Here is a 25,000-nt window from a genome sequence, read left to right on the forward strand (position 1 = left end):
CACACACACACACACACACGCACATGTACATATATGTTAAGGAGTTTACACAGCATAGTTGGCATCTTGCTCTATTATTTAAATAAGGTGCAGCTGATCTGATGATGGACCATATGAGTTTGAAGAGCTATGCATTTGTCTTTTAATTCCCAAATTCTTTTTAGAGAGGGAGGTGCTGTTAGCCTTATGTCTGTGTCTCAGCGAGGACCGGTGGTTGTAGTATCTGGATTTCCAGGAGGTTGAGCAACCATATAGGTGAGTGTGTTAAAATGAGTACTCACCTCACATGAGTATATTACGTTTTTCGCCCTACATGCGCCCTGCAGCGGGCACTCTGATGCACATCTGCAGTTGCATTGCATTGCATTGTTCGGTCGTGTGCTGCTAATCCCAGGCGGAGGTGTTGCAATACGAGTGGGGGCGTTGGTATCCTCCTGGTTGTTGATGGGTGTAGTATTTCCTCTGTTGTGTTGGCGGGTGTTATTACTAACTGTTTGGGTAGTATGGCTGCCAGTCTGGTTATATTGTCTACTGTCTGATGAGGGGGGTGTTCTGTTGTCGCTATGGTTTGCTCTTGATCTAGCTGTTCTAATATTAATATAGTTATGTTTAGCTATGAGGCAGCTCATGTTGGGCAGGGTAGAGTAGGAAATCCTAATAGTTTTGTTGGAGAAGGTACTTCTATACTGTGGGTGGGTGGGAAGTTGTTGGAAATTATAGAGAATATTCTCTTACATAACTTACCCCTAACTGCTAAGTTGAAAGGTATGTTGAACCATATATATTTGCGTAATCTACTATTATCCCATCTATTTCTCCTAATAGGATCTATATTGCTCTCGTCGGGAGGGTTACTATTGTGTGCTGTTCTATTAGTTCGCCTATTTCCTATACGTTGTTTGGAGTTTAAATTAGAATTATCGCTAGTGTGAGTTGAGTGCTGAGTTCGATTATAATTGGGAGTCTTATGGCCGACGGACGCTCCCGGGTGGTCTACATATGATATTCTCTGGTTATACCCGGCACTATAGAGAGCCTGGTTGTAGTGTTGTGCATGATTATTGAAAATTTCTCTATTAGAGGATAGTTTTGTCAGTCTGTCTGAGATGGCTTGGACCGTGGTGCTAATTATACAGGGTGGATGGTTGGAAGAGGTATGGATGTATTTGGTAGTTTCTTCTACGGGTAGTGAAGGTGCTTATTCAAATCTAACGTAACATCGAAGAAGTTTACTATTTTAGTATTGGTCATAAATTCTAGTTTAAGATTGAAGGATTTGAAAAAAAGCCTGATCTTTTTCCTAATTCTTTCTAGTTTACTCCTATTGTTGGGCATATACGTGTGTGTATGTAGTGATGGGCGCGCGTATATACTTGTGAGCGTGTACGCGCGTAATGTCCGTGTATATATGCGGATATTCTGCTGTATGTATGTGTGTGTACGCGCGTGCGTGTGGGTGCGTGTTGTGTTATGTACGTGTTTACACGCGAGTGCGTGTGTATGCTTATAGGCTTGGAGGCGTATATGTACGTGTATGTGGGTGTATATCCATGATGATATGTATGTACTAGAAGTCCATTTAATTCAAGGAACCAGATTAAATGCTCATCAGCTCTGATTTACAACGCATTAAGTCCCCAGGCGAAACTGATGATATACTGACAATTCTACAACTAAATTTTATCAATCTCCTGACCACCATGCTTGGTCCATAACCTCTATACATCCCTTATCTTTACATTCTTTTACACTTTTATCATGTTTTTATCAGGTTTTTTTACTTTTATTTCTATTTCTATTTTTACTTTATATTTCTTTATACCCCCTTTACATCTACTTACAACCCTTTATCCTCTACCTTTTTATATTATTCTATACTTATACTTTTTATACATTTTTTATCCCTCGTCCCGAACTCTCGCCCCTCCATCTTCACCTCTATATATGTATTTATTTATTTACATTACCTCAACATCCAATTTTCCGCATTCTACATTGAAAGAAGAAAGAGATGGACGCTTCAACTCTATGCTGCTGCCGCATTATGTCGTACGTGAATGAGAGGATTTGCATCCCCAACCAAGAATTTTTGATGTAACACATGTCCTTGTGGAAGCTGTTGTGCGCGGCTGAAGAAGGCCACAAACATACATTATGCATTGTTATAAATCTGTCTAATAAAGGCCCGAAACATATGTACCTCTGAATCCTTCGCATCATGTTTTTATTTTATTTTGATCAATATATATATATAATATATATATATATATATATATATACTCATGCTCGTATATATTTATGTATATGTATATATACATGTATGCATTTATGTGTATGTGAGTGTTTGAGTTACAATCAAATATTATGAGGGACGATAATGTGGTAATACGATGCGGGATTTTACATGGCAGTTCGTATCAGAGCTAATGGCTTGTAGTTGATGCTATAAAATCTGGATTAAGTCACAATATCGCATCCTCTCCTGATGTATGAGCTGATTATTTGTACTGTAAAGTGATACCTCCTGGTGTTTTTACTGTTTTCGTTCTTGCTCCCAAAAATGTCATTGTAATATTTGTTCCCATTTACATCAGGAAGATATAAACTTGAGATATGTGTGTTCATGCACTTTTCCATTTCGGCAATGATGATTTTGTTATATATTTGCATAGCGGAGAAAAATATATTGACCTATTTAAACAGTTCATGGTATTTCTGCTAGTTTTGCAAAACAATGAAGAGGCAATGAAGAATTAAGAAGAATATATGAATCTCGACAAACGGTTATGTAAGCCAGCTAGAAATTTCCTTAAAAGCTCGTATGCTATATCAACCATAAAATGCTATATAATTTTGTTATATTTCTTAGTACTGTCATTCTCTTTATACATATATATATATTAATGTGGATGCGCAATGGCCCAGTGGTTAGGGCAGCAGACTCGAGGTCATAGGATCGCGGTTTCGATTCCCAGACCGGGCGTTGTGAGTGTTTATTGAGCGAAAACACCTAAAGCTCCACGAGGCTCCGGCAGGGGATGGTGGTGATCCCTGCTGTACTGTTCCACCACAACTTTCTCTCACTCTTACTTCCTGTTTCTATTGTACCTGTATTTCAAGGGTTCGGCCTTGTCACTCTCTGTGTCACGCTGAATATCCCCGAGAACTACGTTAAGGGTGCACGTGTCTGTGGAGTGCTCAGCCACTTACACGTTAATTTCACGAGCAGGCTGTTCCGTTGATTCGGATCAACCGGAACCCTCATCGTCGTAACCGACGGAGTGCTTCCATCCATATATTAATACAAGAAAACTAAAAAAACCTATTGTAGATAATTTGTGGACACTTTTATTTGTATCAAAATAAGAAGAAATAAATTTTGAATGAACATAAATTAACATAAAAATAAAAAGTGCCTACACACGTTTCAATCTAGTCGCTAGATAATCAATACTTCGGATCCGCAGGAATCGATCCTTATTAAGAGTTTCAGTGTAAAAAATAACACAATGTGACCAGAAATTTTGAGCGCATCGTCGTGCATAATGTTAATGCTTACATATTTTTTCACAGCAATTCAACTTGGTGGTAAAACATACGAGATAAGATACAAGATAAGATTGATGAGGACCACCTATTCTGATGTTAAGTGTCTAAGTAATGCAAACATTAAGTTGTTAGAAAGGTAAGAGAGTACGTCGTGGGGGTAATGGGGTTAGTATTAGCTAATCAAACCTTTCTAAAAAGCTATTAGGGATTTGAGAAATAGACGATTATATGTTTTGAGGGACATTATGTAATCATTTAAGAAAATGCGAAGACGGTTCGGGGCTGTGAGGGACAGTATGTAATACATTGTGAAGATGTTATGTAAATACATTGAATTAAAGAAAAGAAAATGGATTGATAAGAAATAGGGAGAGATAAGAAAAATTAACAAAATGTAAATATAAAGAGAAATAAATTTGCTGGGGGAAAGAATAACGAAATGGAAATTTTATTGAATTGGAAGAAGCTAGAAAAAGTAATAACTGATTAGGAGTGTGTGATGTAACAAAAATATGAAAAATATAAAATATATATGTAATATAAAATATATATATAGGCGCAGAAGTGGCTGTGTGGTAAGTAGCTTGCTAACCAATCACATGGTTCCGGATTCAGTCCCACTGCATGGCATCTTGGGCAAGTGTCTTCTGCTATAGCCCCGGGCTGACCAATGCCTTGTGAATGGATTTGGTAGACGGAAACTGAAAGAAGACTGTCGTATATATGTATATATTATGTGTGTGTTTGTGTGTCTGTGTTTGTCCCTCTAGCATTGCTTGACAACCGATGCTGGTGTGATTACGTCCCCGTCACTTAGCGGTTCGGCAAAAAAGAGACCGATAGAACAAGTACTGGGCTTACAAAGAATAAGTCCCGGCGTCGATTTGCTCGACTAAAGGCGGTGCTCCAGCATGGCCGCAGTCAAATGACTGAAACAAGTAAAAGAGTAAAAGAGAGTAATTTTTAATCTTTTAAATTGATGGCTAAGAAGGATTAACCTATATTGTTTACTTAGGTAATTCTAAAGTAGGGAATTAATTAAGGTTTACACGTAAAGAGGCTTCTATCTACACTAGATAAGCTCAATTAATTATGGAGAATATATAGGTAAAATAAAATTTAGAGATATAAATTTCTTTCGATTATGACAGACAAATTTTCGTTACTTATTCTAAAGAGAGTTTATTGTTGTCGTTATTTTTTGTTATTATTATTATTATTATTATTATTATTATTATTATTATTATTATTATTATTATTATTATTATTGTTGTTATTATCATTATTATTATTGTTATTATTATTGTTATTAATATCATCATCATCATCATCATCATCATTATTATTATTATTATTATTATTATTATTATTATTATTATTATTATTATTATTATTATTATGTAGCATTTCAATGCAGTGACAGATACATTGAATTATGCAGAAAAACTATTAGATGGATAAAAAAAATATATCATACTTACTCCTATATGAAATTTATAAATTTATGGATGATAAAGGGAATATATTAAGTAGATTTATTAAAAAGATCCTTACTTATTCTAAAATAAATGTTATATTCAAGAACAATGGGTTATGTCCCATTGTTTATCTGGTGGGGGGGGGGATGAATTACGATTAATTGACAGATGAAAAAAATTTTGAAAGCGGTGTGTGGGAACTATAAGTATAAATTGTGTCGTGGCACTCCGTCGGTTACGACGACCAGTGTTCCAGTTGATCCGATGAACGGAACAGTCTGCTTTTGCAATTAATGGGCAAGTGTTTGAGCACTCCGCAGACACGTGTACCTTTAACATAGTTCTCAGGGAGATTCTGCGTGACACAGTTTGTGAAAAGGCTGGCCTTTTGAAATACAGGTGCAACAGAAACAGGAAAAAAGAGTGAGAGAACATTATGGTGAAAGAGTACAGGATTCGCCACCACCCACTGCCGGATCCTCGTGTAACTTCGGGTGTTCTCGCTCAATAAATACTAACAACGCCCGCCCTAGGAATCGAAACCGCGATTTAACGACCACGAGTCTGCTACCATAACCACTGGACCATTGTGCCTCCACTAAAGGAGCATTCCCTCAGTTAAGACGATGTGAGTCCCAGGTGATACGATCGATGGAACAGTCTGCTCGTGAAATTAACGTGCAAGTGGCTGAGCATTCCACAGACACATGTACCTTTAACGTAGTTCTCAGGGAGATTCAGCGTGACACAGAGTGTGACAAGGATAGCCCTATGAAATACAGCTACTACTCCTTTTTGCCAGCTGAGTGAACTGGAGCAAGCGAAATAAGGTGTCTTGGTCAAGGACACAACACGTCACCCGGAACTGAACTCACGACGTTACGATCGTTAGCCACGCGCCTTCACATAAATTATGTGTATGGTATAGATGTATGTATACATGTAATTTTATGTACATATGTGAGTGAACTTATAATATTTAGCTGCAGGTTGAGTCTCAAATATTACTGATGTCATGGTATAAGTATATAATCCAAAAAATAAGACGATGGTAAAAATATGTTTAATAGTAGAATGTAGTGGTGATAAAAGAAATATCTTCAAATAGGTAAGTAATATTATTGTAGGTACATATAATTATATGAAATGTACTTTTAATGAAAGTGAAGCATACAGAAAATATGAGTATAAATTGTGTGGATGATATAGATATATGTAAGGAAAAATTTGGCTTTGGGGTAAGTAGCTTGCTTACGAACCACATGGTTCCGGGTTCAGTCCCACTGCGGGGCACCTCGGGTGTCTTCTACTATAGCCTCGGGCCGACCAAAGCCTTGTGAGTGGATTTGGTAGGCGGAAACTGAAAGAGGCCCGTCGTATATATGTATATATATATATATATATATATATATATATATATATATGTATATATGTTTGTGTGTATGTGTTTGTCTCCCCAACATCGCTTGCCAAGCGATGCTGGTGTGTTTACGTCTCCGTAACTTAGCGGTTCGGCAAAAGAGACCGATAGAATAAGTACTAGGCTTACAAAAAATAAGTCCTGGGGTCGATTTGCTCGACTAAAGGCGGTGCTCCCACATGGCTACAGTCAAATGACTGAAACAAGTAAAAGAGTAAAAGAGTATATGTGAGTGAACGTATACTATTTAAGTACATGTAGAATCTCGATTGTTGTTGATGCTATGGTATAAGAGGATGGTTTATGTGGAATATACATATATTGCAATTAACAATGATGGAGATATTATAAATGGCTGTATTAAGTTGACATAAATTGAGATTAGAATTTGGGATCAAATTTAAGTTTATTTAATTGTAGATTAAAGATTAAATATTAAAGTGTTAAATAATATTCTGGGAATTAACATATTGGGTATAAATATATATCTAATAAAAAATGGTATAAAGAGTGGGTTACTAAATGATATATATAGGTAATATTTATCGTAGAATTGGAACATTAAAAGCAGGATTTATATGAAATATGTGATTAAGGTAGAATGTATGTTTAATCAGAAATGTTAGGTCTATATAGAATATATTAGAATATTTATCTCTGATGTATTATTATTTTGCGATAAAATATGTAGTGAATTATTTACATTTAGAAAAATATATTTGTGTACATATAAGCATTGAGGAATTTTCTAGGATCTGTCATTTAAAAGTTTATGTTTAGAGAATAAGATGTTGTATGTTTCATCCAGGCAATGTAAACAGGTTTTCGCTGGTATTTTTTATGCTTGAGCGTTATTTAAAATTTTCCATGCTATAAGTTATTTTGTTCATTATTTTATCTCCAGTGAGAATGGGTAGACTTTGTATGATAATGTTGAACGTCTCACTGTTTCCTGGATTGTGTGTAGAGATATATGGAAGTACTTTTAGATATGGTGCTGTATTTCGGTTAACTTCATGTAATTCTCGTATGTCTATTTCCTTATTGGAAGCGCCATCCAACCAAAATGCAAATATATGGGAAACTACCACCTGTGTCATCTCTTGTGAAAGGTAGGAGAGTCCAGTTTGCTGGACATTGTTGTAGAGCTGAAAAAGAGGTAATTTCTACTCTTCTCCTCTGGAAGCCATCTACTCGCAATACCAGAGGGCGCACACTCTCCTACCCTGATGTAATCTCCAGGGATACAGGCATCCAGCAACAAGACCTCCGTAATGCCATGATGGACCGTGAAGTCTGACGTAGCATGGTAAATTACATTGTCTCGACCACGGTCGAACAATGATGATGATGATTTCCTTTGTTCCTTGAATCCCATCATCTATTAATGATTTTGGGCAATGTTTCCTAATTAGTGTTGATTTTTAGTTCTCAGAGTCTTAATTCACAGGTATTGGTATACGAAACTATGGTCCAAATTCTTTCTGCTAGTTTATGAGTTATATTAATTTTTGTGTGCTTCTTGTGGCATGAGTTGAATAACAAGTAGTGATTATAGATGGATTTATTCAATTGGGCTATTGAGCAATTTAGGTAAATAGAAAGATCTAAGAAAATTAAAGATAACTTCGTCAAAGACAATCCTAGAAATAACAAACAAATCACTTGAAGAATGTCTATTTTATGGCGACAGTGGGGGTATATTAAGATGTCTTCCCATTACGGTAGCCATTCTTCAAGTGCAGTGTTTGTTATTTCAAGCTGACGAAGGTATCATTAATTTTCTTGGGTTTAAACCTCTCTGAATGACAATTACTTCAAATTGCCTCTTACATATATATATATGTACATAGGTGTATGTATGCATATATATATATATATATATATATATATATATATATATGTATATATATATATATATATATATAATATATATTATATATATTTATAATTACCTGAAGATTGACTGTAACCATAACTCGAATTATTACGAATTGGACAGCCATGAAACGATCGTAGTGTTTTACTCATTATCTTTTATTAAACTTTTAATACTTTTGATATATATTTAAAATAATATAAATTAATTATTTTTATGTATTGGCTTAAGTTTTTCATTGTTTGATTTGCCTAATAGTGGTTTTATCTCTAATTTAATATAATATATATATATATATCTATATATATATATATAATATATATATATATATATATATATATATATATATATATATAATATATATATATATATATGGATATGTATGTATATGTGTGAATGTATATATATACGTGATCGTGTGTGTATTTATACTCATAACATATCTTTATTATTGTGAAACTGTCTTCTGCGCGTGCATGCTTATAGTTGGTAATATTGTGGTCACATGATCGAAGTTCGAGCCTGATCGCGTCATTTTTCGTTCTGCGTTTCCTGTGTAAGAATGGTAGCTCCACTAGCATTTTGCACCAAGGAAGAACAAAAGCAGAGATACGATTTCTCTGGAAAAGGAGTGTACGATCAACAGTGCAAGATACACAGATTTGCTAGTCAAGACACTGAAGTCATCAATTCACACAAAGCGCCGAAGCCTATTGTCGAAGTAAGTTTTATTGTTGCATGACAATGCACGCCCACAGACGGTTGAAACCCTCAAGCAACCGGGATTTTCAGGAGTTGGAACAGCCTGACTACAGCCCGGGTCGTGCCACTTCCAACTATCCTTTCTTTGGACTGCTCAAAGATGGTTAACGAGATCGTCGATTTCCTACGGATGAAGACGTCAAGAAAGCAGTGCATTAATTGTTGCACGACCAACCGAAACTCTTCTTCTTCGAGGGAATAGGCCAGTCCATGGACCATTGGACCAAGTGCACTGAAAATGATGGAGACTATATAAAAAAATTACGCAATTTTTTATCCCTTGCTTTTGTGTAAATACATTGAAAAAATAACAAGAGGGCGTATACATTTTTGACCCCCCTCTCTCGTGTATCGATCTATCCGCTCAGTCGAAGTCGACTCTCGGTTACTCGTTGGATCAGTGTCCTCCAGTCAGTTCTATCCTAGGCCGCTTCTTTCAGATTGGCTATGTCCATTCCGGTATCACTCTTGATGGTGTCAAGCCAGCGGGTTCTTGGTCGGCCTCTTCTTCTCTTGTCACTGACCATTCCGAGCATGACGTCCTTCTCCAGTGATTTTCTCCGCATAATATGACCAAAATATACCAATCTATGCTTGGTGATCCTAGCTTCTAGTGACATTTTCGGCCTGATCTGCTTAAGAAGTTTTCCATTGGTGAGCCTCGCTGTCCACACACACACACACACACACACACACACATATATATATATATATATATATATGTATGTATAGCTATCTCTCTCTCTCTCTCTCTCTCTCTCTCTCTCTATATATATATATATATATATATTATATATATATATATATATTTGTGAGGCAGGTAGGTAGATAGATAGACAGACAGACAGACAGACAGACAGACAGACAGACAGACAGACAGATAGATAGATAGATAGATAGATAGATAGATAGATAGATAGATAGATTGATTGATAGATAGATATGCGAGTTATGTCTCATGATTTCTGGAAGATGTCATAAATTGAATTTCATTTATTCTTAGTCATCTATTTTAAAAATTAAATTGTGTAGTTATACCAATAAGCATCTCGCTAATTAATTTTAAATTGAGACGAGTAATCTTAATAAACTAAAGGAAATGCCCACGTATATTAATACGGATTATTATCAGCAACACTTGGTATTAAAATATTTTTTCAGAGATGTAAATAAAATTAGTTCAGCTACACTTGTGGCTAAGGGAACCTTTAATATTATTCTAAAATATTGCTTTAGAGGAAATTGGATTATGGAACAAGAATTATTGCTTCATTCCAAAATCATTTATTAGAAAACTATATAAAGTTTTATTTGTTTTAAGGCCCCTGTCACTGTGTGCTTTATAAGCAAAGAACAAATGACATCTAGACATTATAGGTAAGAAATTTACTCAATACAGTTGTTGTTCAAAATTTATACAATAGAAACTTTATAAACGTTATTACATTTCAGTATTAATATTTAATATATTTTATTAAGCAAATCAGCTGATGCGAAGTTTGATAGCAATAAAACTGAACACTAGGAACATTCGTACAGATTCTCGGGCTTTCAGGTTATGTTTATTCCTAACATACATGTTTTGTATAACAATACATACATTGGAATTATTAAGGGTATATTTAAGGAACGTTACCATAATGATTTATCCAGTATGCAGTGATAATTTTACAGCTATTTTCACGAATTGAAGGACAACTACTTTAATAATTTAATAAATTCACCATTTGTCGGGGGCTGTGTTCCACTCTATCCGATTTGCAGAACAGTCTGCTCGTGAAAATAAACGTGCAATATCAGAGATCTCCAAAGTCCTGCATAGCCTTGTGATATTTCCCAAGGAGAATAAACGTAATACAAAATAGGCGAAGACTAGACCTTCGTATTACATGTACAACTCAGATTGTCTGAAATAGCGTGAAACGAAGTGCCTTGTGAAAGATTACAAAGCACTGCTGGGATTCGAACTCACAAGTTTAGGATCATGAGCTGAATACTTTTCTCGCACCCTCCCGACAACATAGATGACTGCTATGTTTGTAAATTAAAGATGATGCTTCTACATTATTACAATCCATTATAAGTGAAACGTTTTTAATACTTAGAAATATGCTATCGTAAATAATCTCAACTCCCTGAAGGAAAGATTTGGAATACTCTTTTACTGGTTTCAGTCATTTTGACTGCGGCCATGCTGGAGCACCGCCTTTAGTCGAGCAAATCGACCCCGGGACTTATTCCTTGTAAGCCCAGTACTTATTCTATCGCTCTCTTTTGCCGAACCGCTAAGTGACAGGGACGTAAACACACCAGCATCGATTGTCAAGCAATGCTAGGGGGACAAACATAGACACACAAACACACACATACATACATATATATATATATATAGATAGATAGATATATACGACAGGCTTTTTTCAGTTTCCCTCTACCAAATCCACTCACAAGGCATTGGTCGGCCCGGGGCTATAGCAGAAGACACTTGCCCAAGATGCCACGCAGTGGGACTGAATCCGGAACCATGTGATTGGTTAGCAAGCTACTTACCACACAGCCACTCCTGCACCTTTTTTTAAACATTTAAATATACTTGATTTTGTAAATGTAAAGAAGTTTATATTCCTGATAGATCCAATGAGCAGAAGCTGCAAATTTCTCAAAAATTGCATCCCATGAATTTATAATTTGCTTCACGTTGATCGTATGCTTTAGCCTGCTAATTTTACAATTTTGGTTTTACATTATAACTTATTACAGGAATTTCTCCACCAGATTTTCTCTATTCTCTTACTTTGTATAATAAGTACAGCGTGGAAGACATTATATTAACTTTCCAAAAATACAAAACAAATGTTTATTTCACGTCAACATTATTTTGTACAAAATCTTCGTTGCACCAAGTGCGACCTTGTCACTGACGTGGTCTCACTTCATTTACTTCGTGGAGAGGTTGTTGGTTGGCACATATATTTCTTGGGATAAATTTTTAGTGATATGTAATGTTTTCTGAAGCGATGTTGTTGCATATGTGTTATATTCCTTAAGCAATAAATAACAGAACTCTTCGTGTTTTTGAAAGCCTGGTTGAAGCTATCGGAATTGCGGAGGGGTATAGTTTTAGTTCTTCTTGTCAATATGCATAGCAATGCGTGTCTGTATTTCTACATTGAGCCAATTATATTTTCACTAGCCTGAATGTTTTTCATGCTCAGATGCCCCATGTGTGCAAAAAATATATACAATTTTCTATCCTCAGGTTCAGGTATTTGCTTTTCAGGTGTGATGTGAATATGCCTTTGGCTTAGCATGTTTATCATTTACTCAAGTCGCTGTGAGATGGGTTGCACCTGTCATTTAAAAGTTTGACTACCTTATGGCATTATCGTAACCTGCTTCTATATTTCAATAAGTACTTGAGCGCTTACGATTTTAGGTCAAGCAATAATTTTAAATATTCATATTCAAAATGGAAACCGGTGTGTGTGTGTGTGTATGTGCGTGCGTACGTACCTGCGTGAGCGTGCATGCATATGTATAAGTACGTAGATATGCCCTGACGTATGAGCGTAAGAGTGTCTCTATGTACTCATTCTGTGAATAACGCTTTTCCGAATGGTAAGATGTTCGCTTCTCACTCAAAATGTGTAGCACCTTGGTATGCAGGAATTAACACGACCTCGGATAGCGATGGCGATTCTGAGTGAAATTGAGGAAACGGAAACCAGAAAGTCATTAACTGCATTGAACATGTAATTCAAACGCCATGAATGCAATATAAGATACTGCACATCATATATATATATATATATATAATATATATATATATACTTTATTTAAAGCAGCACAAAATTCAACAAAACCTGTTACTCTGAGTTTCCCGTTACCGTTCATCGGACAGTTTTTGCTAGAAAAACTGTCCGATGAACGGCAACGGGAAACTCAGAGTAACAGGTTTTGTTGAATTTTCTGCTACTTTAAATAAAGCATATTACTCTACCACTGGTATTTGAGTACTCGTTTTTCCACCTTGTTTCACATTTATGTGTTTACTCCGGTATATATATATATATATATATATATATATATATATATCCTGCCAACGAATTAGTTTAAAGTGTATTTTTACGTGGAAAGCTCTGTCTTTTGCATACATATTCAATGTGCAATAATGTTGTTTTGCTTGATCAATTGTAACGAAACAGACAGAGATGCATAATTTTTTCTTTTGCCTGTATATATGCAAATGGACGTTTACAGTTTTTATTTTTATCTCTGCTTGTGTATTCGTATATTCAACTAGTTATATATATTCAGTGCTAACAAATGGTAAAACATTTCTATAATGCAGTGATACAGAAAACCGTAGTGCCACCATTTTTGTCGGTTTTCCAATAAGTAATTATATTTATTATTGGTAATGCTGATACACCGATGTGGAATTATAAATTATTTGATAAAATTGTTGCGAATGAAGCATATATACTGCACAGTGTCTTCAATAAGAAGCCCTAATTAATATAATTAATCTTAGCGGTTATTTATTCACAAGCTAATTTGCAAATAGGATGTATAATGTATTCTTTCCCTCTAGGTAACTAAAATAGCTGAGTCTGAGAAATGCAAGATTTTCTTCTCATTATCAACGAAAGAAATGCTGACCACGAATAATTTCATTCGAATTCATTATTTTCGCATATATTTTGCTGCTGGTTCTTAATGAATATAAATTACCATTTCAACTGCTAATAGTTTTAATGACTTTTCAATGCACTTACTTCTCTGTTCGCCGATTCTTCTTCTTCTTCTTCTTCTTCTTCTTCTTCTTCTTCTTCTTCTTCTTCTTCTTCTTCTTCTTCTTCTTCTTCTCCTTCTTTAATTTTACCTCTTTATTCTACTTCTGTTCTATCTTGTTCCCGTAGATGCTGTTGTTGTTGTTGTTGTTCTTCTTCTTCTTCTTCTTCTTTCTTCTTCTTCTTCTTCTTCTTCTTCTTCCTCTTCTTAATCTTCTTCCTCTGGTTCCTCTTTTTCTTTTTCTTCTTCTGATTATTATTATTAATATTATTATTATTATTATTATTATTATTATTATTATTATTATTATTATTATTATTATATTATTATTATTATTATTATTATTATTATTATTAATATCATTATTATTATTATCATTATTATTATTATTATTATTATTATTATTATTATCATCATTATTGATGTTGTTCTTTTTGTTGTTCTTGTTGTTCTTGTTGTTATTATTATCAATGCTATTAATGTTGTTGTGTTGCGTTTGCAATAGTTGCTATCGATATTAAGGTTAATTTTTTTTTTTTAACTGTTATTTGTATTGGTTGTCTGAAGTATTTTTTAGTCTTTTTCAATGAAGACCAGGTAATTTGTCAAATTTTTCACATGTATGCAAATATGCTTTGCATATGCGTGTTAGTACATATTAAATTCACGGCAGAATCTTCATTGCGCGGAAATACTTTCCTTCGCATTTTCATCCTTCTTTTTCTCACTCGTTAATTACACTATAATCTCTCGATCTTTCATTTGCTCATGTAATACACCCACACAAACAGAGAAACAAGCACACGCACACACATACGCGCACAAGCACACACACTCACACTCACTCTCTTTCTCGCTCTCTCTCTATCTCAAACACACACATATATGCAGAGAGAGTATGGATCTTGATAGACCTATATAGACACACACATACATAAATGTACATGAGTGTCATACATATATATATATATATATACACACACATATATATACACATACAAATATATAAATTCAATTGATATAGACACCATATAACCATATATATATATAGGTATGTATGTGTGTGTGCGCGCGTGTACGTATGTACACATATATACATACACACGAATCCCTCGCGTTGCGGCATAATTCACACCCTTCAAATCTTAACATATAGCGAAGTCACATAATGCAAATTTTGTTATGCATGAAATCTATTTCTAAACATATAATACTTATATGCACATAAAAAGGAAACGTTTGACGAAAAATACCATAGGTTATTAATAGAGAGCATAACAAGGTAATGTTGTATGTTAATGCCGCAAAATATGCTCGCCACCGTTTCAAGAGAGTTGTGACAGTTAATGACAGGTTAAAAGAGTCTAATATCTACCTTATAGGTCATCAACAACAACATGTACTTGACGGTTCAAGAATTTATACAAAATTCTTTAATATTTATAACATCCTGTCCTTGTAATACTGAGAGGACGTACATAACTCACTGTTAAATTATCTTTAAATTTTTGATACTTTCTGCTTGTTGAAAACTTTTACACTCACGGATGCATTCTGGTCATATATTTTCCATGTAACATTCAAAGTAGAGCGAATCGCTTCATCCTATGCACCAGCTGGTTTATTCTAAGAAAAAGCTATGTTTATTTTCCTTCAGAATAGTATAACTGTAGTGTGATCATATCTGACAATTGCTTTCATAAGTTATTTGAATGTTCTTCTCAGGAGACATTGCATTGAAATTGGCTATCACATCTTTAACCTTTGTATGGAGCAAATAAAATGTACTTTCTCAGGTATGCGTTCAACTCGTGCAACACAAGAAAGCTCATATACCTTTACAGGGCTGCTTAGTTTATCGTTTAAAATGGGCATTTTCTTGTTTGATTAGCACTGTTCTTTTCCACAACTGGACGAAAACTTTTCGAATCCCTCTTCGAAAAGACTCTTTGACATCCATCCCTTTTTTACAGGTATGGCGTACATCGGTTATATATATTAATGGGCTACTGAATTCTTTTTTTTTTATGCATGACTGTTCACTGTTCATATTACCATGATTTTTATCCTGGTCATAAGATACCCTGTAAAGGAGCATTCTCAGCAGTTAGAGATTCAGGCTCACAATCGTAAGATAGTAAGTTCAATTCCTGGACCGGGTTGTGTTGTGTTATTGAGCAAGACACTTTATTTCACATATTCCAGTTCACGCAGTTGTAGGAATTAGTTGCAGTATCACGGATGCCAAACTGTATCGGTCTTCGCCTTTCCCATGGATAACATTTGTGGCGTTACCAATATCTATAAACAAACATGCGCAGTCTTGTGCCTCGGATGGTAAATGTCTAGGAGCAATCCCATTGTCCGAAATCCCATGACCGAAACAAGTCTTTATCTTTCACCATTTAAAATACCTTGAAATATTTTTGTATTCACCATTCATCGAGAGAATATATGGTCCGTACTTAGAATGAAAAGCCATGTCTTAGGATACCATTTTTCCTGTATATTATTTATATATTTTACAGTGTAACCCAGAATACAATGAATTAGACGTTGTTCTCTACAACATCCGTTTGTATTCTGTAAATCCGGAGTTGCATTATCCTAAGTACTTTTTCAACAAACATTCCCGCCACTTCCACACCAAGATCTTTCCTAGTGTAATATACCTATTTCTTTACTACCCACAAGGGGCTAAACACAGAGAAGACATACAAGGACAGACAAACGGATAAAGTCGATTACATCGACCCCAGTGCGTAACTGGTACTTAATTTCTCGACCCCGAAAGGATGAAAGGCAAAGTCGACCTCGGCGGAATTTGAACTCAGAACGTAGCGGCAGACGAAATACCTATTTCTTTACTACCCACAAGGGGTAAACACAGAGAAGACATACAAGGACAGACAAACGGATTAAGTCGATTACATCGACCCCAGTGCGAAACTGGTACTTAATTTCTCGACCCCGAAATGATGAAAGGCAAAGACGACCTCGGCGGAATTTGAACTCAGAACGTAACGGCAGACGAAATACGGCTACGCATTTCGTCCGGCGTGCTAACGATTCTGCCAACTCGCCGCCTTCCTAGTGTAATATACCGTTGACTCTATCACCTCGTATATCTTTGTTTAAAGTACTAGTTTGAGATATATACATTTGGTCGATATTCCAGAACATTCGTTGGTATCACTGTTTATTCTGGAGGATTACTGGCTTACGTAGCCCTTCAAAAATCTGTTGTTGAATTTGCTCTCCTATTATTTATCAACCAAGTGCACATTACTTTCAAAGAGCAATTTACCTTGCAAGTACTGTTATTTTCCTTCAGACCCAATACATATAGATGGATGGCATAAACGCAAATGAGATAATAATTAATACAAAGGGACGGAGATATTAATAAATATATAAATAAAAACATTGAAAACGTAAATCAAAGTAATGTACTTTATGCACTTTACTTAACGTTGCTTGACTACCATCGGTAATATATATCCCATAATTCTCGGAAATTATAAACTGCTTTGATCGGTAAGCTCCAAGTTTAAGTTCACATTGGAAAGTAATTGATTGATTTCCATTTACAAAGTCGTTATTTCTTCTTTCAATCAATACTCCCACAAGTGCGTATTTACACGGACACACATAAATATTTTCAAATATAATCACACTTGAATTTCTCATAACACACACATACACACACACTCATATATATATATATATATATATATATATACATACACGTACACTCATATACATGTGACTGTCAGGCCATTTGTGAGAGATATAGCGAATGGATGGGAAAATGTGTGAGTGTATTGACTTAATATTTTCTGTACTGAATAAACTAGAAAATATGTGTCTTACATGAAAGCTTTTTACTCCTTTATCAAACTTTAGCCGTTCGACCATGGTCGCTGGTTGTCGGCTCCTGTGAATGCCGTGAATCATTTAATATGTGTTTCTGTGAGTTTGTATGGTTTGTGTGTAAGAAAGAGAATGTATCTGTGTATATGCGTGCCTGTATGTATTTATATACATATGTGTGTGTGTGTGTGTGTGTGTCTGTCTGTCTGTGTATGTGTCTGTGTGTGTGTGTGTATGTGTGTGTGTGTCTGTGTCTGTGTCTGTGTGTGTATGCGTGTGTGTGTCTATGTGTCTGTGTCTGTGTCTGTGTGTGTATGTGTGTGTGTATGTATTTATAAGTTGAGATTTATGCATTTATAAATAAAAATGTTCAGATCGATAAAGACGCCAAAACTGGCTATTTGAATTAGATTACTTGTTCTCATTTCTGTTTAAAAATCTAGTCGTTAATACTACTTTTGATTTCGCTTATCTACTCACCTAAATCTTTATTGAATATCTGAATGATACAGCCATGCATATCTTAGTGAAATTATTAGCGAATACCAGGTTAAATGTCAAGATATCAAACAGATATTTGTGTCGCAGTTGTGAGAGAGAGAATATTCGTATTGGAAATACTGTATAGAACATCATACATGCTTCCCCATCAGAATGTATATTATTCACTTTTTGCGAATCCATTGTGTTTGATTTTATAACTAATAATATTTCTATTAGTAATAGTAATAAATAATTAAAAATAAAATGCCAAATACTATTGCTTGGGGGAGAGTGTAGTCGACAGCAGTGATCTGACGGAAAGTTTTCTCAAAAATAAAGTAATATGAAATCACGACGGTTTGATCAGTAAATTTATTTTTGGTGACAGAAAATTGTAAGCAATGTCGACTCTCCTGTCTCTTTCTCTGTATATATGTATTTCTCACCCCATCTCTCTCTCTTTCTTTCTCTGACACACACACACACACGCGCATATGAACACGCGCCCTTACACACGCACACACGCAAACATATACATAAGATTCAAAGTGACAGAGAAAGAGGGACAGACGTGAGTAAATAGGTGACTGGCATAGAACGGCAGGAGTAAAATGCGAATCACATTTTGTGATGATTAATTTCTCGGGTACGGTGATATCTTAACTCTACGATTTCTTGCATAGAGAAAAAGTACCACAAGCCTATTGCAATTTAAAGAAGCACTCGATATGATTTTAAATATATATATATATATATATATATGTGTGCGTGTGTGGGTGTGTGTGTGTGTGTGTGTGTGTGTGTGTACATATATTTGGATGGGCGTGCACAAATGTGATTTAAAAGACGTATTCCAACGATTTCGAGATCAAAAATTCATAAATTTTGTTGTATCAGTTTTGGGTACCTGGCAAGAGAAACCGCTACTTCAGGAACTCAAATTAGATAAAACATCACAAGCGAGTGAAAATCTTATGAAATAGTATATGACACCGGAGTGGATTGCATTTGGCAAGGAGGATGCAATACGTAACTGCATATTTGCGGAATACTCACAACAAAGTTGAAAAGAGGTGGTGCATCTGGAATGCTTAGCGTCGGAAACAGTGCACTATCTTTTCTGTCAAGCGAGGCAAAGATCAATTGATGAATTTTGGGATGTTATGGAAATTATATAATTAATAATAGCCTAGCAATATTTAGTAACTTTTTAAAATGTGTATTAAGTTGGTAGATCTTTCCAACGTGCTTTCATTTTTTTTTATTGAGTGATATATCTTTTTCTATACCGTTTCTCATTCGCATCTATGTCCTTCGCATGAAAATAGCGATATTTTAATATAACAAACCCCAGCAAAGTTGTCAGCAAAGTTCGTGCCGATTTTGAAAGGAAAGAAAAAGGCCAATAAATACTTGCCATTACATTCTTAATCAAGCAAATATGAACCATTTTTTGGACAATGCATCTCCATCTTTCCTTTAACTTGAAAATACCCTCTTCCCAGAATTGAGGTGGTTTTATGGCAAAGAATTCATTAAAGTTATCTTTTTACGTCATCCAAGGAATTGAAATTTTTACCATTAAGATTATACTGCAGGGACCTGAATAAGTGGAAACCCGAAGGAGCAATATCTGGTGAATATGGAGGGTTGGGTAGCACATCCCAGCCGAGCTACAGCAATTTTTTTCTGGTTACCAAGGCATCAAGTGCCGAAAATGAACTTTCTTATCGTCCATTTTAAAGGGTTTCAGAATTAAGTCAGGTTATAGGAACATAAACCTTCTTCCGCGAAAAGATAGCTTAAACTCTGTGCTATATGGGGGTGTAGTCAAATGCTATTTTATGGACTCAACCAGGCGTAAATAATCTACTATAAATCGGCACGAACTTTCCGGACAACCCAATATTTAAGTCCTTGTATGGAAACACTTTCATTTATGAAACCGATATACTCTCATTAGGAAACGGATGCTATCTGAAAGACACAGTTATTCGTCACTCTATCTTTTTTTATATAAATCAGTCGTACACATTCAAAGCGATGACTCAGATATAGCAGAAGGCGTATGTAATAAATAATAAAAAACGGAAAAACTGTACTACATTCACTGTTGTCAAAGCACTCAACAACATTTTTGCATTCGTGTTTAGATATGTGGCGTCCAATATACTCAGTGAAATGTCTATTAATACTCTCTGATGGAAAACAGTGAGAATGCTATACTTGAACGATAAGCACAAGGGAAAAATGCATTGGTCCTTAGTGTCCAAGCGCTTCCAAGCAATGCTGTTTTCTGCAAGTGCTCCACACTTATTGCAGCCCCTATTTATTCCATGTACTTCTCAAGACTTTTGCTCACCGTTCCCAGGTCTCTGGTAGACATTGGTAATACTGCCACATTTATCAGTGATCAAACCTGCTTAACTTCCCAATGTAGCCTGTTATATTTATCGACATTTCCTTCTTCCTTATCACATACTTTGTTGTCAGCTGGGCATGCTATATCTATGATTCAGCATAGTTTGTTTCGTTTCTCAGTTAACACTATATCTGGTTTCATATTCTCTATCACATGGTCGCACTGAATCATAAAATCCCATAGGAACTTTGCATTATCATTTTCGATGGTACCTTCGGGTTTATGTTCGTACAACTTTTTGCTTTGTCAACTCTATACTTGTTGCAAAGTGTCAAATGGACAATACTTGCTATATTGTCATATGTCTCTTATATCATTTCTGGGCTAGTGGCGTACATTGGCTGGTATTATGCCATACGGTTTCACCATTTTGTCCACAGATTCTGCACTTATCACTTTCTCATGCGTTGTCTATTCTGAATTTGATATAGTTGGTTCTTAATGCTTGCTCTTAGGAAGCACAGATTAGAGCCACCGTTTCGATTTTAAAGCAATTTTAGTCATCCATAGCCATCTTTTTCCACTGTCCCGCTTATATTCAACATCCATACGAAAACTTCCTTGCATTCTTTTCTTTATCCACCTATTTTCAGTTTCATTCCTTCAGAAGTGCTTGTACAGTGCTTCATTATTGCAATCTTCCATCCAACACAAGCCTGATATTCTTACTTCCAGTAATAACAATTCTGTAGCTTATTTTACATACCAGACTATGTTGTTTTCTTCTCCTTGAATGTTGTGTTCGCATCCAATCAGTCCTCTTCTCCCTCTTTTTCTTGGTGCATACAGTCTGTCTGCGTCACTTTTTGGGTGGAGTATCCCATATCTAGTCAGCAACATCGTTGTCTTTCTCTGTCTGTTTAGTTCGTCTATTGTCCATGCGATTACTCCTGCTCCATATCTAAGGCGTGAAACCGCCCAGGTCTTGCTAACTTCAATCGTATTCTGTCCGTTTAATTTCTACTTAAGCAACAGTGTCAGTATGCGCAAGTACTCCACCTTAAATTCTTGTCATGTCTTTCTCCATTAATTTATCCCTTTCACTATCCCCACATACTTATAGCCTGTCCTTCTATCTGATTCATAACCTTCCCCAACGGTATCGCTAGCGCGTCCACACGCTTGGTTTTTACCTCTTTTCAAGTCAAACACGCCACAGTGTTTCAGTCCGAACTTCATTCTGGTATCAGCACTGAAAGTATACAACGTATCCACGACAGAACTGACTTGGGATTAATCTTTACCATACAGTTTATATTACTGTATGTGGTTGAATATTTGATCGCAGCCTTTGAAACATACACATTTTTTTTCGTTTCCTCAAAATCAATATCAATACTATCATGAACAGTACACAGATCAGTGGGCCAGGTAGTCTCCTTGGAAATGCCCCTTCTGATTTCTACTATCCCTAAACTTCTTCCATATTCTGTCAGTTGCGCCCTTTACTCCGCGATACCTTTTCTAAGCAATCGCTCAACATTCGATTCCATACGAAATAGATTCATACATTCTATAATCCAAGAATACAGGATAATATCATACGTCTTACGATAATCAATCCATGACATGGCTAAGTTAGTCTTCGTCCTGTTGCAGTGTATAAGGAAAGTTTTGCCTACCAAGAGTTGATATTTGGTACCTCTGCATTTACGCTTGCACTCCTTATGCTCATGTGGCAGGACTCTATTATTTCCAAAAGTAAGTACATTTACTCTGCGACTATTCCAGGCAATAATTTCCACATAGCGGTCAAGCAGGATATCGGCCTGTAGTTGTCTACTGTATGGACTTTCTTCGATGTTATTCAGGCATAGCACAGTCCTACACGCTGTCAACCACTGTGATATTACTTGGTCGACATTTAGCAAGGTGTTCTGTTGTGAAGCTATTCGTGCATGACATTCACCAAATCTCTTGATCCAGTAGCCTTGAACTCTATTTAGTGCCCGAGCTTTCCGGTTGTGTTTTTTTTTTTTAATTTGCTGATTTCCTTAATTTCCGTAAGTAAAATTACTAGTTCTGTCTGTTTTGGACAGACTAATCTTTGTTTCAGTTCTTGCAATCATTCATCATCCTTCTTGTGATTCTTCTCTTTTCTGCAGATATTACTTCGAAACCTTTGACTTTCAATTTGATAATAATGATGATGATGATGATAATAATAATAATAATAATAATAATAATAATAGTAATAATAATAATAATAATGATAATAATAATAATAATAATTTATTATTATTATTATTATTATTATTATTATTATTATTATTATTATTATTATTATTATTATATTATTATTATTATAAGCTCCTCTTTCAATTTTGTTTCCATTTTTTGCCAAATGTCTTCCTAACACCGAGGACAAAGAAATTCATTGATTATATTGGAAGGATTTTAAAATAAACACACCAGATTGATCATTTACAAAGTTATGTGCTAGAAAAAATGGGAAAAGGGACTGAGAGAAGAATGAAAGTAGGAAAAAAGCGAGAAAAAGAAAAAGAAAACAAAGAAAATAAAAAGGGAAATAGAAAGAAAATTTAGGGCGACAATGCTCTCAGTACTTTTGACATGCCAGTTATAAGAATCTTTTGCCATTCCTGCATAAATGGTAACGCAGGGATCATCCTCATATAATTTCCAGTTCCTTTTCTCACTATTCCAAGTGCTCTTACAATGACATGTATTGTAACCTTTTTATGTATTCGGAGCTTATCAAATTCTCTTGCCCAGATATTATGATCACAAGGTATGCTCATGCCAATCGGGAAATAGACTTTATGGTTTCGGTCCTTCAAAACAATATCTGGTTTATTAGCGTTGATGGTCCGGTCTATTATCAAGGCTTTGAGCGGGCCGAACCATTATAAGGCCAGTCAAAATGCTTAGCGACTTTTCGTCCATCAACACGCACTGAGCTCAAATTCTTCTGAGGTCGGCATTAACTTTCATTCTTTCATGGTCGATAAAATAATTACCAATCATGTACTGGTTTCATTATTCAACTGGTATCAACTTCCTTCTGCTCGAAAATTGTGGCCCTATGCCAAAATTTGAAACTGTTATTATTATTTTGATTGTTCGTATTAATTTATGAAAATTGACGTAATTCTTCACTAAGGTATTACCCGATTATTAAAGTAAGATAAGTAATAAATAACAGATATTATCCGAGCTTATTGAATATTGTCTCAAATGTAAGTTTGTCTTCCTCACGTTCAAAATACGAATATACACGAACAGCATAAATCTGTTAACCACTTGCCTCCGTTATTAACTGATTAATCTGCTTAAAACGACAAAAAAAGAGAAGAGGACTGTTAAAAAATTGTTTGTATTGAATGATAATTTTACGTCACTTTCTCCACATTATTAGGGAGATGAAATATTGGCGGTGTGTAGCAGCAGTCCTAAGTCTGAAACCATTCAGAGAATAAATGAATAATACAATATTGCTAATTTAAGCCCCTAATTGCAAATAAATAAGAAATAGATTTGTTTGAAGTCCATTCAGGACTGAGAGTTTAATGGAGTTCGAATATTTTCTAAAATACGTATTATAAGGCGTTCATCGAAGTGAGTGTCATAACACAAGTTTTGCTGAAGTTGTGCTATTCTTTCTGGCGTTACTCCTATTCCTGTTCAATATTTAGTTGGACGATCATGAATCTTCTCAAACAAGTATTTGCGAAGGCTTTAAAAGAAGTAAAAAGACGACTTTGAACATTTCATATGAAGCACTCAGTTATCGAACATTGATTGTATTGTCATTAAAACAGCAGTTATAAGGGAGTGTTATCGGGATTATGAACAAGGGTGAGTACATATAAGTTTGTGAAGAAACGTCCAATTACAGAAACCAACTTGACAAAATAATCTTGGAAATGGAGGAATACAACATTATAAATGACATTGCATCTTGCGGTCAGAAGAAAAACAACATACAAGAATTTTAATTATAGAAGTCAAAGATCAAATTCTGAGAGAAATTATTCTAGTTATTCAGTGGCGCCGAAATTTTGCTGCATTCCAAAGATATTTCATGAAACGTAACAAAACACTTGGCAAAATATCCTTGTTAAAAAATATATATTCTTTCTTCAATACATTGTTGAATTTAGACGTTATAAATGACAAACATGAACTAGTTTTTCTGTTATTTATCTAAACCTCATTGGAATTTTTCAACAATATGAAACTAAAAGAATAAGTCAGTCAACTCTCTCACAAATTAGGAAAGAAATTTTGATGTATATACAGAGGATTGGAAGTTGTACCACTTCACATTTGGTGTACACGAATACTTACCGCAGATACGTGTGCTTTATGTTTGTTGC

At 35.2% G+C, this 25,000-nt stretch overlaps 1 long non-coding RNA gene across 1 annotated transcript in view; it reads right to left on the bottom strand.

Annotated features, from left to right (window-relative positions):
* The window catches only part of LOC118762371, a 31,386-nt gene that overhangs the window by 4,207 nt on the left and 2,179 nt on the right, over nucleotides 1-25,000 (bottom strand). Inside the window, exon 2 of the long non-coding RNA XR_004998114.1 lies at nucleotides 20,721-20,846. This is a non-coding gene — a long non-coding RNA (uncharacterized LOC118762371). The remainder of the gene's footprint in view (nucleotides 1-20,720; nucleotides 20,847-25,000) is intronic.

Source organism: Octopus sinensis, linkage group LG2 (genome assembly GCF_006345805.1).
Source record: "Octopus sinensis linkage group LG2, ASM634580v1, whole genome shotgun sequence".
In the NCBI taxonomy this organism is placed as follows: domain Eukaryota; kingdom Metazoa; phylum Mollusca; class Cephalopoda; order Octopoda; family Octopodidae; genus Octopus; species Octopus sinensis.